We start from the raw sequence: 14517 nt of genomic DNA, 5'->3' as shown, positions 1-14517 counted from the left end.
ATTTGCATGCTGTATAGAAGAGCCAGTGGACCTCCCACATTGTGATGTCAGAGCTGCCTTGCCCAGCCCACTCTTAACCTAGCAAAAATGTCAAACTGTAATCTCACTTTTCTGAAGAGACCTACCGATATGTGACAAAGTACAGGCAGAAGCACAGTAACAGCTGCAAAAACTAAAAGCATAAATTTGCAATGACCATGCGTAGACATTAATTGCATGTTTTTACATAAGAAGCAGATGTCTGTCACAATTAATCGACAACACTACATCAGATCACAAGAAATATTCAATACCGTAATTTTCTTAAATTACCACTTAAAAAAAAAAGCATGTGGGTGCTGGTATGCAAGTCTGTGAAACATTTTGTGTTTATAGTGCATCATTTGTTAGCTATTTAACCAAACAGGATGGAAAAATAAGTGGAAGTTTGATGGTTTGCAAAACAGTGATTATTCCCAGTGCTATTGAGCTTGGTTCTAAATTTGACAGGAGGAGTGCAACAAAAAAGTCTCCCACTGTAAGGAAGGTAAGGCTGACAAGAAAATAGTACATTAGTCTGGTCACCTGCGGTGAGCTGTTAATAACATGCAGATAATGGGTCAAATTACCCTTAGCTCTTTGACAGCTAGGGAAGGTAGGTGTGAAGGGAGAGGGGAGATACCTTGAAGAACTAGATTTCAGCCTTCACAAAATAAATCAAGTTAGCATTTCTAAGAAGAAAGAGCAATAAAATGCACTTTTCATTTCTATTCTGTAGCATTTGCACTGCTTGTGAAGTAGTCATTGAAAAAGGATAACATTTTAACCAAAAGTAGGTGACTATAAGACAGCAGTGAATATCTGTAAAACCAGTGGAATGAAAGGAGCTTTAGGGAAAATGTGGCAGAGCTGATGCAATTTTTTGGAAAGAAACAATGCATTCTGGGATACTTGGAGGCAGACTAAACAGTCGGAATTATTTCAAGATGCCACACCCCATGTGGTCAGAGTCAGAAATTGAGTATACAAATATCTAAAAAGCTTTAAATAGTCCCAGAGTGGTGTTAAAATGTAGGAAACACCAAACCATGATGAAATAAACATGTTTTTTGAGTCTGTGGGTACGGTTGTCCTTTAAATGCCACTCTAGTCAGTATATCAAACAGCCATGCCATCAGAAGAAAAAAAAACTTAATATCATCGAAGAAAGTATTTTTAACTAGTAAAGTGTCCTAATCTGTGCTTCTCCCAGAAAAATAACTATAGAGCAGTGCCTTCAGCTGATCCACTATATGTGCACATTAGGGCCACAGCATTCAAATGACCACCAATATACTCATATTAGCATTTCTACATTCAATGGCCTGTTAGTTATGCACTGTTTTGACAGTACATTCAACTGGCCTTCAGCTTCTGATGAACAGCTACAGATAAACGAGGCTGTTATAAAGCAATCCCTTGTATTCTGTTTAAAGACAAGTAAAAATGAAAGTGGTAATGACCCTTCTACCGCTACAGAGACTAAACAGATACCATCCTACAAACCAAAATTGGAAGGAATTTCTCAGTTACAGCATCACCAGTCTTTATACAAAGGATGGCTAACAGCTGAAAGGATAACTTTAAAGCTACAGAAGATATAGACGCTATCAGGCATCACAAAATAAACCACAGCGCAATTCACCATTTCATTGAAAATGGCCTGGCATTTCAACAATTCAGTTAGAGATGGAATGTGAAAATGGCTCATCTCAACAAAGTGCAGAAGGAAGCAAATAACACATTGTACCATGAATGCCTGAACTTACTAATATCTATAGTCATTAAGCTACAGAAAGACCCACTCATATCAGCAATTCATAGGAAAACAGACAACTTCCCTGTCTGCTTTTGAATTACAGTTTCAGAAACTAAATCTGTAATTAGAGGTAGTGGCACTAACAACAGGATTACGTCTAAATTCTTACAACACAGAACTAGCTATTTGTTATGCATTGTGGGCAGTCTGGTGTTTTGAATCAATAGATTCACATCATACGATGACCAAAAGGACACAACCCATCTGCCTACTGTACCTGAGATAACTCCATCTGCTGCTCCCTACCCTCTATCATTCCTCCTTAAATCCCCTTTTAGGATCCTATATCCCCATCGACTGTCTTGCAGTCAGTACAGTCTGAGCTAGATTTGGATCGACTGGTGTTTTGTTGTTTTTTATTTTGCCTTCAGTTGTACTCAGTACAGTCTGAGCTGGATTTGGATCGACTGGTGTTTTGTTGTTTTTTATTTTGCCTTCAGTTGTACTCAGTACAGTCTGAGCTGGATTTGGATCTACTGGGGTTTTGTTGTCTTTTTATTTTGCCTTCAGTTGTACTTAGTACAGTCTGAGCTGGATTTGAATCGACTGGTGTTTTGTTGTTTTTATTTTGCCTTCAGTTGTACTCAGTACAGTCTGAGCTGGATTTGGATCGACTGGTGTTCTGTTGTTTTTTATTTTGCCTTCAGTTGTACTTAGTACAGTCTGAGCTAGATTTGGATCGACTGGTGTTTTGTTGTTTTTATTTTGCCTTCAGTTGTACTAAGTACAGTCTGAGCTGGATTTGGATCGACTGGTGTTTTGTTGTTTTTTATTTTGCCTTCAGTTGTACTAAGTACAGTCTGAGCCCCCTATTCTTTCTTCCTTTCTCCTTGTCATCCTTGCCTTTGTATGAGCTCTTTTTACTGCTGCTGTTTTTCTTATTTCTAGAGAATCTCCAGAAATGCCTGCAGTACTCTTGGCTGTAGACTCACTATGAAATCTTTCTGTTTTTCATTGGCCTTGTCTATTGTGCTAGCCTGGTTACTGATCGATGCAGGTATCAGCACTCATGTGCCTTTTACTTTACCATATGCCCCAACAGTTAGGTCCACAGGACAGTACTAATCCACAGATTTTAGTGCCAAACGTACAACAAGCATTAAAGCTCAACTTCCATAGTATGTCAAACCTTTTAGATCATTGGATAGGTATGTTCCTTTGTCCATGACAACCGCCCCCTATTTTGGTGAAATATAAAAAGAGTCTGGCTTGGTTTTGAATATTCATTGCCAATCAGAGACAAACACACACAAGAACATCACCCTCAGTAATTTCCCTTCTGGCTAACCACTGGTTATCTGCCATCATCACGCACAACCCCCTTCAGAATTACTTTATGCATCTTTCCTAAGAATCGTTCTTCCAACCATCTTGTCTATTATGCACTCACCATCCTAGGAGTTTGCTCAGTAGCTTTGTATGTGATGGCAAGTCAAAACTTTTACTAAAGTCAAGGTAGACCACATGTAAAGAACGACTGCTGTCCAGTTAGATGATAATATAATCTCAGACCTCCATCAGGTATGCCTCAGGATTAACCATTATATGTATCATCATGGACTCCATTTAGTTCCAGGTATGCCAACCAGCCTCTCTTTCAGTATTTTATCCATTAGATTCCTTCTTCTAAGGTCAGGCTGACTGGCCTGTAGCCTTCTGGGTCATTTCTGCAGCATCCCTTATATATTGGTGTCACTACAGCCTTTCTCTAGTCACTGGGAATTTACCCTGTAGCCAGTGTCCTACTGAAAAGATCCATCAGAGGATTAGCCATAACTGTCACTAGGTATTTTAAAATTTGGGAGTTGGTTCTTGGGATTTATCCTCAACTAGCCTGGCACTCTCTGACCTTCAGCTTTTCCATCAGCTCACCTCTTTCCCTACTCTTCATGGCATCTCCCAAGCTGCTATCCTAATTCCTTTTTCTTGTAATAAATAGAGAATCTTTTGTAAACCACTTCTACTCATCTTGTATTAAGTCTTCCTAATCATACTTCTCAACCTCTTAGAGCTAGAAATCTGGACAAAGCCTTCATAGAAGTGGGAGAAAGGCACAAAATAGAGACACTTTTTATATATTGCTCTTACAAACTTAGAAAGTTGATAGAATAACAGGTTTTGCATTAGCATGAATTTACTGAAGGATATGAAGTCTGAAATTCAAATGTCTGTCATTATTTTCTAACTTCAATCTTTAATGATTTCCCATTAATTTGCCAGAAAACCACAATTTTATGAAAAATGGACCAAAGATATGTGGCAAAAATCTAGGCATTCTGCAAAAATCTGTACAGCTGAGAGGTATGCTCCTTATATTTGTTAATGTAATAAGATCTTTTTTATTGATTACTTTTATCTAGAAATGAAAAACTCACTGTCTCCATTTTTACTTCCTTATACGAGCAATAGTTCTACCCAAGCATTTCATTTGTCGACTTCTCTTGCCATCCTTTATTTTGCTTCTTCCTTCTGTTACCATTCACTCTCCACACATTGCTTTCCATTCTTCTAGGCTTGTTTTTTATATTATCATTTCCTCCTTCAGTCACTGGAGATTCCTTTGTGTTACACACCCTTCTCCTTCATAGCTCTGTCTCCGTTATACTATTTTTATTTACCCAGGTTCCCATCTCACATGTTCTCTCATCCTCACAGCTCTAAATTCATCTCCTGTACCTGTGTTTCTGTATGCAGACGTATTCTTTCTCCCACTTAATGTAAACCACACTGTGCATGACAATTATTTGCTAATGTTGCCTTCATCCTGAATGTCATCTGCTTTATTTGATTACTCATCTCACCATCTGAATTTTTTTCATTACGTTCTTAGGCAAGTTACCCATTTTCTTCCTGGCTAAAAGTGCTACAACCACATTATCCTATCTACTTTATATACATCAGAATGTTCCATTTAACTCATGGGAGGTTTAGTTTCCCACAGGTGCCCTGCCTTTCTTCATATTTCAAGTTTATTATAACAGAGATTGATTAATAGTTGTTTTAATCTTCTTCAGTATCTAGTTAGAATATTTAATACACAAATCCATAATAATAATCCATTTTAATTGATAGTACTTATTCACTGCCTGTATCAATTTTTCTTCTAATCTTTAAAATTGTACTAATGGTTGTGATAATATTATTAAGAGATTATTCTTTTTTATAGAACAAAGTGTGAACTCTCCTTTAATATCACTTAATATTAATCTTTCAAAATTAAATCCAAACAAAGAAATTGTAAAGATATTAGGTTACTTTATCATAAACTGGACACTCAATTACCACATGAAAAATGTCATCTTCTTTTCATATATGGCAGATGCATTTTATACCCTGTTAACTTTTCCATGCCCTACCCTGATTACATATAGACTATGCATCATTTGTAGAGCACATAGATAGAGGATTATTACTTAATGTTTGTGTATATCCAAGTGAGTACATACATGCCATAGGTTGATACTCAGTATATGCACCCTATAGGATTTTACTGTTTTCTTTGATAGTTTTATATAAGTAGTGCTCAAAGTAAAATTCTTAGACAAATATTTCTTCAATTAAGTGTAACCATATGGTTGCAATATATTTTCTATCTTACCTAACATCGGGCTGTTCCTTCTATCTTCCTTCCACCAAGCTGTTTTTCTCTTCCCACATTTATTGACATGTCGCAGACATCTCCTTCCTATTACATTTAATCCAGTTGGCGAGGATCTGTACTTCTGCCAGGATTCTCTCATAGGTTAAGCTTTCTTCTCTATGATAAACAGAAGGAAAGCATGTAGGAACTCTCAGTATCCTTAATGGAGTTTTATTGATATATAGGAAAGACAATACTTACAAAATGGTCTTTTGCCAAAAGTTCTGCTCCCTTAATGATCAACAGTAACCATAACCATAGGTATAATGTAATATCCCCCAAATTTCATGTCTGCTGTTCAAAAAGCAGTAATTGGCTTCTGAGGTTTTGATTTTATATGTTTATTGTGTATACTTCTACTTTTTTTACTCTTTTGTGTTTCACTCTGTCCTTTAGGTTCCCATCATCCTGCCGGTTGGCATCATGTGCCAAGTAGATAATAGCAATCCACAAGACCTTCCTCACTCTCTAACATAATTATTATTATTTTATTTATCTATTTTTTTTGCTACATCCCCTCCTGCATCTTGCTTTCTCTTCTTCTTTTACCTTACATTTGACATATCTTTCATGAAAAACTCCACCCACCCATCTAAATTGTAATCCCTACCAGTCTTTTGGAGTGTGTACTCAAGAAATGTATCTTAACTCCAACTTCCTTTATTATTTATTTGTTTATTTGTTTATTTATTAACATTTGATTACCAGGAAGGTCCGACCGGGTAGAAGCCCATTTTCAATGGAGGCCCAGAGAGAAAAGCTCCAAATTACTACAAAATATTTAAGAATAATAATTATACAATCTTCAAAAATAAAACAAAAACATCTGTGTTTAAATAACAAACTAGAAATATAAAAACAATGGTTAAGAATCGATAGAAGTTATATGAAAACCATTTAATATTTAGAGAAATTTTAGACAATTTATAGAGAAATTAAAGGTAAGTTAGTCTAATACAAACAGGAATTGCAATATGAAGTGAGAATAAAACAGGCTTATGATATATTTAGAGAGAAAGTCAGGGAAGAGAATTTGATGGAAGTTAAGTGAAGAAGGGAGAGTAAGCAGGTATAAAGAATGAAAAGATACTTGCTCACATTTAGGGATATAGTTTATCCTGGTTTTGAGCAAGAGCAGAGCCATAGTTTACTTAGGAAGTCTTTCAAAGTGGTTTTGAAAGATGTGTAGGAAAGTAAAGACCTGATGCATAGAGGTAAGGAGTTCCGGGCCTTTGCAACCTTGTATGAGTACAGACAATGAACAGCAGGTTTGCTAGGTTTGTAGACAGACAGGAGTTTTTGGCCACTGGATCACAATGACCGATTGGGAACATAGTTGTGTAGAACTTTTGTTTTTGTGCTGGACAGGCAGATGGATGCTGGATAATTTTATAGGTGGTAAGAAGTTGTGTATGTAAATATATATATATATATATATATATATATATATATATATATATATATATGTGGGTCCCCTTCACATGGTCGACATTTCAAAAGGCCGAATTTCATATGGCCGAGACCACATGATCGACATTTGAAATGCCGACAAAGCAGAAGCAGCATCTCCGTATAGTGTGGAATGGAAAGATTTCCATTCCTGCACTGTAGTGCGATCTCAGAGTTGGTATATTTAAGTTACGGGGTGGGGGGTGCAGGGGGGGCGTATCCCTCTGCTAGCAGTGTTTAGATAAGTGTTTGTTGTTTTTTACTTTTATTTTTTATATGTTTGACATTTCAAATGTTGATCATATGGTCTCGGCCATATGACAGTCGGTGTTTTGAACTGTCGAACATATAAAGTAGATCTATCTATCTATCTATCTATATATATAGATATATATATATATACATATACATACATACATATAAATATACATATATACATATTTTATTACACACACACACACTCACACACACACACACACACTGGATATAAAAAGTTTACACACCCCTGCTAAAATGCCAAGTTTTTGTGATATAAAAAATGAGACCACAATAAATCATTTCACAACTTTTCCCTCCTTTAATGTTACCTATAACCTGTACAATTCAATTGAAAAACAAACAAATCTGGAAAAAATATAAAAAATAAAAAACATACAATACGCTGGTTGCATAAGTCTGCATACCCTTAAACTAATACTTTGTTGAAGTACCTTTTGATTTAATTACACCATTCATTCTTCTTGGGTAGGAGTCTATCAGCCTTTCACATCTTGACTTGTAGAAAATAGAATGCCTCACTCTCGATAAAGGAACCAAACAAGTACAAAAATAAATGCAAAAGTAAATAAACACGTAGGTTCAAAACACAGCAATACTTTAATGAAAAATGACAAGGTAAGCGCTTTCACAGGTCTTACTCCGCTTCTTCAGACCAACATAAAATATGCAGCAACAAGCAAAGTATTTAAATATATAACAGCCAATGAAAATTAGGTTGCAATTAACTACTTAGGTCTGCATTAATACATGGATCCAAGGTGCACTATGCCAATGCTCAGTTAAAAAATGTATAAAGAATAACATAAAATCAAGTAAAAAAATAACCATACGACATAGTGATGTTATATAAACCCTATAAAATATATATGTATATAAAACCTACATATATAAAAAAATGAGAAATATACAAAAATTCATGAAAAGTCATTAAATATCTTGACTAAAAATAACTTAGCGATGTTTCAGAGCTCTAGCTTTGAGGAAAGGTTTAAGACAGACCCTACTATTTAATCCTGGGGGCTTGTCAGCTTGAAGCTGTAAAATCCATTTCTGTTCTAACACTTCTGTCTTATTTTTGAGGTCACCACCTCTAATACTAACATGCAAGAGTTCTAAAACAAAGAACTTAAACTTATGGTTAGGGCCTTCATTAGCCACATGCATTGCCAAAGCATTAGTCTTTTGGCATTACTAATATCTCTAAGATGTTCCAAAATCCTGTCTTTGAAGGCTCTATTGGTCTTCCCTATGTAGTATGAAAAACAAACTGTACAGAAGCAAAAGTATACCAAGTTCTTGGTATGACAATCTGCGTAGAAATTGGTATCAATCTTGAACCCAAGTTGTGGATGTAAAAAATGAGCATCACCATGTATACACACACATGCCATACACCTTCTGCAGGCATATGTATCCTTTCTATCAGACAGAACTTGGGTCCTAGGATTCAAGGGTCTATAGCATAACTGAGTTTTAAGGGGTTTGTTATTTCTAAAAGTAAAGTTTATTCCGTAACACACCTTTTAGTTCTGGTACAGTTAATAAGATGTCCCTGTTCATCCTAATGACATTGCATACCATGCCAATGTTGCTTGCAAAAGTCAAAGGCATTCTAATCTTTGTGTTAACACTATTATTAGTGCAACCTTGATTATTAACATCATCTAACCTTTCTGTAGGAGATCGATTCAAGGTACAATTAAAATAGGGTCCACACTTGCCCATCCTCTCCTTCCAAGCAACCGATATCTGGGCATCAGTGACCTCGCTTTTATAGCCTCTACATATAAATTCCTCCTTCAATGAAGCCAGGGCCAGTGTCAATTTAGCATCATCACTATGTAACCGCATCATACGAAAAATTTGTCCACGAAGCACATTAAGTTTAGTGTGATTAGGATGCATACTGTTGTTATGTAATATATTATTCCTTCTGACATTCTTTCTAAACACACTAGTAGACACAGACTGTAGAGCATCTCTACTGATTTCAACATCTAAGAATTCATTCAAAGTGGAGGAATACTTATAGGTAAATTTAAGGAACTCCCTGACCTCATTCATGTATTGTAGGAATTCCAGTAGAGATTGTTCAGTGTCTTGCCAAAGCAGAAAAATATCATCCATGAACCGTGTATACCATCCAATGGACATACCATATCTATCATTAGAGAAAATATATTGTGTTTCCCAATTAACCAATGACAGACTGGCATAGCTATTGGCACAAGCAGTGCCCATAGCCACGCCAACCTTTTGTATGTAATAGGAGTCCTTGAACACAAAAATATTGTTCTCTAGGATAATCTCCAAAAGTGTACAAAGAAGTCTAATTTTATCAGCAGAAATGTTAAGGGAATGTAATATCTGCCTAACATTATCAATCCCCCAATCATTAGGAATGACTGTAAACAAAGAGGCAATGTCCAATGTCACAAAATAACATGGTCCTGAGATAATATCCAGATGATTACTAAGCTGAAAAAGAAACTCTCTTGTGTCTGTTAATACCGTCTCACATTTATCTAGTACGGCGTGGAGATTCTTAACTATGAATAGGGACAACGGTTCGGTTAGCCAGCCTCTACTGGACACAATGGGTCTCATAGGAGGCTTAAGCAAATTTTTATGCACCTTGGGGAGGCCATAAAGTATAGGAATAACAGGATCATCTACTTTAAAGTACTCAAACAAAAGTTCAGATATATAACCGGTTATTAAGAGATCAAAAACCAAAAACTGTACTTTTTTCTATAATTCCTTTAAGTGTAACATAATATATAGAGGTATAGGTGTCCTCATCCTCTAATAATTCAAGCATACTAAGAACATAAACACTCTTGTCAAGCACGACAATGCCACCCCCCTTATCAGCTGGTCTAATTTCAATACTTTTCATATTTTTCAATTCAAATAAAGCCTGTCTTTCTAAATATGACAGATTAGCAAAACAGTTAACACTTTTGTCATTAAATTTTGTCTTAGTTGTTTATCACATATGTCTAAAAATAATTCAATAGTGGGATTTACAGGGGGAACAAATGTGCTTGGTTTCTTAAAAATACACTCATTACTCACAGTATTGTTAAACATGGTTTTGAGTGTTAAAGTTCTACCAAACATCCTTAGGTCTTGCAAAACATCTATTAAAGCAGCTTTCTGTCCAGGAACAAATGCGAGTCCTCTGTTCAAGACAGATAGCTGCATATCAGTCAATTGTACTGGAGAAATGTTATAAACTAAACCTGCTTTAGTTTCTTCCCGGTTCTTGGTGTGTCTTCCTCGCTGTGTAGGCTTCGGTTCCTGGAACTGGTAAACCGATTCCTGGACCTGCCTCATATAGGTAGAGGGTCCTTCAGTAAAAAAACATGTATCCAAAGTGCTAGGTATAGCCACATCATTCCTAGCCTCCGGTGGATTAACAAAAGATATTGTGCCTGTCTTTGGTCTGACCGATGCATCAATATTATTAAAACTGGCAGAATTCATCGGTAGAATGGTGTCTCGGTCATTAGTGGAAGCCCTACCCCTCTTTGACTCAGATGAAAGACATACGGCATTCGGTACAGCAGTTTGAGTCTGTAGAGTCTGCTCTACAGGAGAAAGTACAGGTCCAACAGCGTGAGCAGTCTCAGAGAATCGCCTACTTTCTGTTGGACATTGCAAGGTGGAATTATTCAAAGGTCTTTCTCTAGACCAAGAAAAAACATTCCCATTCTCAAAGTAAAGTTGGTCTCTGTGAATCTTTTTGGCTTTTACAGCTGAGAGTCTTTTATCATAAGCAGCAATGTTCTCAAAAAGAATATCCATTTTATCACCAATGAGATCTGCTGAATACATGTCAAAAATAACGTTCTGCAAGGTCCCAATCTGTTCTTGTAACTCCAACTCTTCAGGTTTGAAGAATTCAATTAACAGTTGCATGTACCTCGCACTGCATTCTAAATTAAGCAATTGCCATTGTCTTAGTAGTTCCGAATATGTAGAGCCATAAATAGGCATGGTTAGGACCCTAAGTCCTCTTGGAGCTATTTTTAGCTTAATTGAGGCTTCTAGATGAAAGCGATGCCACTGCTGACGCTTGTACTTATAGAGCGCATTCTCCAAGGAACAATAGGTGAGAATGCCTTTGACTTTTGCAAGCAACATGGTATGCAATGTCATTAGAATGAACTGGGACATCTTATTAACTGTACCAGAACTAAAAGGTGTGTTAGGGAATAAACCGGGCTTTACTTTTAGAAATAACAAACCCCTTAAAACTCAGTTATGCTATAGACCCTTGAATCCTAGGACCCAAGTTCTGTCTGATAGAAAGGGTACATATGCCTGCAGAAGGTGTATGGCATGTGTGTGTATACATGGTGATGCTCATTTTTTACATCCACAACTTGGGTTCAAGATTGATACCAATTTCTACGCAGATTGTCATACCAAGAACTTGGTATACTTTTGCTTCTGTACAGTTTGTTTTTCATACTACATAGGCAAGACCAATAGAGCCTTCAAAGACAGGATTTTGGAACATCTTAGAGATATTAGAAATGCCAAAAAGACTAATGCTTTGGCAATGCATGTGGATAATGAAGGCCCTAACCATAAGTTTAAGTTCTTTGTTTTAGAACTCTTGCATGTTAGTATTAGAGGTGGTGACCTCAAAAATAAGACAGAAGCGTTAGAACAGAAATGGATTTTACAGCTTCAAGCTGACAAGCCCCCAGGATTAAATAGTAGGGTCTGTCTTAAACCTTTCCTCAAAGCTAGAGCTCTGAAACATCGCTAAGTTCTTTTTAGTCAAGATATTTAATGACTTTTCATGAATTTTTGTATATTTCTCATTTTTTTATATATGTAGGTTTTATATATACATATATAATTTTATAAGTTTTATATAACATCACTATGTCGTATGGTTATTTTTTAACTTGATTTTATATGTTATTCTTTATACATTTTTTAGGTGAGCATTGGCATACTGCATCTTGGATCCATATATTAATGCAGACCTGTAATTAATTGCAACCTAATTTTCATTGCTTGTTATATATTTAAATACTTTGCTTGTTGCTGTATATTTTATGTTGGTCTGACGAAGTGGAGTAAGACCTGTGAAAGCGCTTACCTTGTCATTTTTCATTAAAGGATTGCTGTGTTTGGAACCTACATGTTTATTTACTTTCACATCTTGACTTGGCAATATTTTCCCACTCTTCCTTGCAAAAGCACTCCAAATCTGTCAGATTGTGAGGGCATCTCTTGTGCACAGCCCTCTTCCGGTCACCCCACAGATTTTCTATTGGATTTAGGTCTGGGGTCTAGCTGGGCCATTCCAAAACTTTAATTTTCTTCTGGTGAAGCCATTCTTTTGTTGATTTGGATGTATGTTTGAGGTCATTGTCATGTTAAAAGGTGAAATTCCTCTTCATCTTCAGCTTTCTAGCAGACGCCTGAAGGTTTTGGGCCAAAAGTGACTGGTATTTGGAACTGTTAATAATTCCTTCCACTTTAACTTTAGGCCCAGTTCCAGCTGAAGAAAAGCAAACCCAAAGCATAATACTGCCACCACCATGCTTCACCGTGGGGATGGTGTTTTTTGGTGATGCAAAGTGTTGCTTTTGCGCCAAATGTACCTTTTGGAATAGTGGCCAGAAAGTTCAACCTTGGTCTGATCAGACCATAACACATTTTCCCATATGCTTTTGGGAGACTTGATGTATTGTTTTGCAAATTTTACCCAGGCCTGGATGTTTTTCTGTGTAAGAAAAGGCTTCCATCTTGCAACCCTACCCCATAGTCAAGACATATGGAGACTACTGGAGATTGTTGTCACATGTAGTACACAACCAGTACTTGCCAGAAATTCCTCCAACTCCTTCAGTGTTGCTGTAGGTCTCTTGACATCCTCCCTGACCAGTTTTTGTCTTGTCTTTTTATCAATTTTGGAGGGATGTCCAGTTGTTTGCAACATCACTGTTGTCCCATATTTTCTCCACATTTTGATGACTGTCTTCACTGTGTTCCATGGTATATCCAATGCTGTGGAAATTTTTTTGTACCCTTCTCCTGACTGATGCCTTTCAACAATGAGACCCCTTTGATGCTTTGTAAGCTCTCTGTGAACCATGGCTTTTGCTGTAGCAGGCAACTGAGTAAATGTCAGGAAAATACTACTAGGACAGCTGAACTTTATATGGGGTTAATCAGAATCTCTTTAATTGATGGCAGGTGTGTACCCATGAATGCTGTAATTAAATCGAAAGGTGGTTCAACAAAGTATTAGTTTAAGGGTGTGCACACACAACAAAGTATTAGTTTAAGGGTGTGCACACATATGCAACCAGCGTATTGTACTTTTTAAATTTTTTTTATATTTTTCCCCTAACAGATTTGTTTTTCAGTTGAACTGTACAGGTTATATGTCACATTAAAGGTGGGAAAAGTTTTGAAATTATTTATTGTGGTCTTATTTGTTTATATCACAAAATCCTGTCATTTTAACAGGGGTGTGTAAACTTTTTATATCCACTGTGTGTGTGTGTGTGTGTGTGTGTGTGTGTGTGTGTGTGTGTGTGTGTGTGTATATATATATATATATATATATATATATATATATATATATATATGGTTCCACTTGAAATCATCGAATTACCATTTCATCGAATTGCAAATCATCGAGACCAATTAGTCGAACATTCATTTCATCGAAAACTCATATAATCGAATCTCAAATCATCGAGAACTATGAAGCAACTACAAATAACATTCCACAAAGTTTTTACTATGTTTATGCAGGTGGGCAAGCACCCCCACACCCCCGGTAAATAAATATACCAACTCCAAGGTTGCACTACAGTGAGGGAAAGAGGTTATTTCCTAACCCCACTGTAGTGCGACCTTGAAGTTGGTATATTTTATTACGGGGGTGTGGGGGGTGGAGCCCCCCACATGGGGGGTGCAGGGGGGCTTCCCCCCTGCATAAACATAGTAAACAGTGTCTGGGATGTTATTTGTAGTTGCTTTATAGTTTTCGATGATTTGAGATTTGATAATAACAGTTTTCGATGAAATGAGTTTTTGCTGATTTGGTCTCGATGATTTGCAATTCGATGAAATGGTAATTTGATGATTTCAAGTGGAACCATATATATATATATATATATATATATATATATATATATATATATATATATGCATTAGTTGATGTGGCAGTTCTAACCAATTTAGACTTTTCAGTGCTATACAGTGGTGGAAAGGGGTATTTGCTGCAAATTTAGCAACTTTGTTATAGCATTGTTCAAGTTTTAATTTTTGA

General features: G+C 36.4%; 1 protein-coding gene across 4 annotated transcripts in view; it reads right to left on the bottom strand.

Moving 5' to 3' along the window:
• SLC13A3 (solute carrier family 13 member 3) overlaps nt 1-14517 on the bottom strand; it is a 709014-nt gene that overhangs the window by 177116 nt on the left and 517381 nt on the right. The window contains exon 11 of one of the 4 annotated variants that reach the window (XR_006367149.1): nt 5436-5594. The exons of the other annotated variants lie outside the window; for them this stretch is intronic. The gene's annotated coding sequence lies outside the window, so the exon portion shown is untranslated. The remainder of the gene's footprint in view (nt 1-5435; nt 5595-14517) is intronic. 4 annotated transcript variants of the gene reach the window in all.

The sequence above is a fragment of the Protopterus annectens genome, chromosome 12.part0 (assembly GCF_019279795.1).
Source record: "Protopterus annectens isolate FY-2018-M chromosome 12.part0, PAN1.0, whole genome shotgun sequence".
Classification (NCBI taxonomy): domain Eukaryota; kingdom Metazoa; phylum Chordata; order Ceratodontiformes; family Protopteridae; genus Protopterus; species Protopterus annectens.
Note: the sequence above shows the minus strand (reverse complement) of the source record. Positions and strands in the feature narration are given on the sequence as shown.